Source organism: Octopus sinensis, linkage group LG3, assembly GCF_006345805.1.
Source record: "Octopus sinensis linkage group LG3, ASM634580v1, whole genome shotgun sequence".
NCBI classification, from domain to species: domain Eukaryota; kingdom Metazoa; phylum Mollusca; class Cephalopoda; order Octopoda; family Octopodidae; genus Octopus; species Octopus sinensis.
Genome location: NC_042999.1, coordinates 42,746,346 through 42,749,257, shown reverse-complemented (window position 1 = coordinate 42,749,257; position 2,912 = coordinate 42,746,346). Strand labels below are relative to the sequence as shown.

Sequence of the window (2,912 nt, the reverse complement as noted above, 5' to 3'; positions counted from 1 at the left end):
ATATATATTATATATATATTATATATATATATATATATATAATATATATACATATATTATATATACATATATGTATATATATATATATACATATATGTTATATATATATATATATATATATATATATATATATATATATATACATATATGTATATATATATATATACTATATATATATATAGATATATATATATATATACCATATATATATACATATATGTATATAATATATATATATATATATATATACATATATATATATACATATATGTATATATTATATATATATATATATATATATATATATATAATATATATATATATATATATACAACTTCTTTCAGTTTCTGTCTACCAAGCTACCTCACAAGGCTTTGGTTGGCCTGAGGCTATAGTAGAAGACACTTGCCCAAGGTGCCAGGCAGTGGTAATGAACCCAGAACCATGCATGCATGGGTGTATGTATGTATGTGTTAGTGTATGTGTATGTCTTTGTGTATGTGCCTGTTTTCCACCACTGCTTGTGTTAGTTTGTGTTAATCCCTGTAACTTAGCAGTTCAGCAAAAATCACCAACAGAACAAGCACTATGAAAGTAAAAACATTATGATACTCTCTTACTCTCTCTTACTTGTTTCAGTCATTTGACTGCGGCCATGCTGGAGCACTGCCTTTAATGATGAATTTTTATTAAACTAAATAAAAGGAAAACATTATGACAATGAAAGTTGTAAGAAGTTTTGAAGTCTTAATAAGTTCTAAAGAATAAAGCCATTTGAAATAGTCAGGCAGGCATATAAATTATATTTAGAAGGAAAAAAAATCCACAGCATGTCCGTACCAGTGCATGCAAGAAATAGCTATGAAGTGGGAGACTGTGGGCTGATGTGTGTGCACAGGCCATTCTTTGTTGGAGGCATATTGGTTCCATTTGATGTTCTTGATGGTTCTCAAGGCTCTGCTATTGAAGCTGTTGATCCTCTTTGCTCTGATCTTTGAGAGGGGCCACATTTTTGCTCAATAGAAGAAAACAGAGGACTGATGCTTTGTAGATGCAGAGCTTTGTCTTCTGGGAAATAGAGAATTGATGCTAGTGGGGGCTTCCATATTAACATCTGCAAGTGTCAGCGGAGCACAGACAGATGAAGCAGCTGACATAGGGAAATATGAAACAAATGAAAACAGAAAAAATTTCAATAAAAAAGAAATTTATTTTACATTCTAAAATTTTTGCTCCCCATTTCTGCACTTTTTGCTTTTCTTTTCCATGAGATGTGGGACTTTGAGGGACGGCAATTCAAAAGCCACACTGCATAAATATAAGAACTTCTAACAGTCTTTGAATTGAAGGGATTACTTTTTTCATTTAAATAGCATAATTATTTATCAAAAATTTTACAAACATACAAAAATAAACAGTAAAGAAATTAATAAAAATAAATGAAGGAGTGACTGTGTGGTAAATAACTTGCTTGCTTGCTTACCAACCACATGGTTCTGGGTTCAGTCCCACTGTGTGGCACCTTGGGCAAGTGTCTTCTACTATAGCCTCGGGCCGACCAAAGCCTTTTGAATGGATTAGGTAGATGGAAACTGAAAGAAGCCCGTCGTATATACATGTACACACGTGTGTATATGTTTGTGTGTTTGTGTTTGTCCCCCCCAACATCGCTTGACAACCGATGCTGGTGTGTTTACATCCCCGTAACTTAGAGGTTTGGCAAAAAGAAATCCGATAGAATAAGTACTAGGTTTACAAAGAATAAGTCCCAGGGTCGAGTTCCTCGACTAAAGGCGGTGCTCCAGCATGGCCGCAGTCAAATGACTGAAACAAGTAAAAGAGTAAAGAGAGTGTAAGCATTTTGTCCAACTTAGCTATAATTATCATTATTGGTGAGCTTCGACCAGCTCACCAGCAAGGATAATTCTTTCTACTATTAATTTTATTTTGCACAAGGCCAGCAATTTTTGAAGACAGGGGTCAAGTCGATTGTATCGATTTCAGTGCTTGATTGGTACTTTATTTGGTAAATTTCGGAAAGTACATCCACCTGAGTTTCACTAAGAAAGAAAGAAAAAAAAAACTCAGATTTTTCTGAGTGGAATCAAACACTCTGACCTTCTAATGTGCCTCAAACCCCCTATTTTTGTTCGGGAAAAAAAAGGGGTGGTGGGGTGGGGTGTTAACTGGACTCCCGGAATCATTGGAATTTTTTTAATGTTGAATAAATTATGGTGACCTCCCAATATGACGCAAAACCCTTTTTTTGGGTTCGGAAAACGGAGTGGGTTGGAACCTTCGGAAATTCACCCCCCCCCCCCCCAATATTTTACAGAAATACGTTTTCGAGAGTGTGGATTTCAAGGTGTTATTAAATATAGATTTACTAGTTGGTAATATGTGAATTAATATGTGAACATTTATATTGCGTGTATTTAAGAATTACCCTTTATTTTATCAACTTGGAAAGGATAAAAGACAAGGTGGACCATAGCAAGATTTGAACCGAGAACGTAAAACCGAAATAAATGCTGCTAAGCATTCTCCAACACTCTAACGGTTCTGCCAGCTCAAATTTACTTCATAATCAAGTAATTTTTTTTCTCTGCAAAATACAGCGATTTTATTTTCCGTCTTTGTATAAACAAAGGTAAAAATAGCCTTAAACAAACAGAGTTTAAATAAATATATAAAAAATGAACAAAAAATCATTCAATAAAGACACAATTGAGTAAAATCTAGTTAAGTGTAAAAACCTGAAACAATCAGGCAAGAGTTAACTTCCCATTCAACCGGTGTTAACCCAACTCCTGGGTAACGGTCGCGGTGTAGCTTGTAAACAAACTACACGAAAAAAGTAACACGCATTCATGTCTTCGTAATATTTGACAATTTCTTTTTGAACCGTGTTT

General features: G+C 33.9%; 1 protein-coding gene across 3 annotated transcripts in view; it reads left to right on the top strand.

Moving 5' to 3' along the window:
* Window positions 1-2,808: 2,808 nt before the first annotated feature.
* The window catches only part of LOC115209440 (kinesin-like protein KIF6), a 301,512-nt gene continuing 301,408 nt past the window's right edge, over window positions 2,809-2,912 (top strand). For all 3 annotated transcript variants that reach the window (XM_036500945.1, XM_036500944.1, XM_036500946.1), the window contains exon 1: window positions 2,809-2,912. This exon is cut by the window's right edge and continues 110 nt beyond it. The gene's annotated coding sequence lies outside the window, so the exon portion shown is untranslated.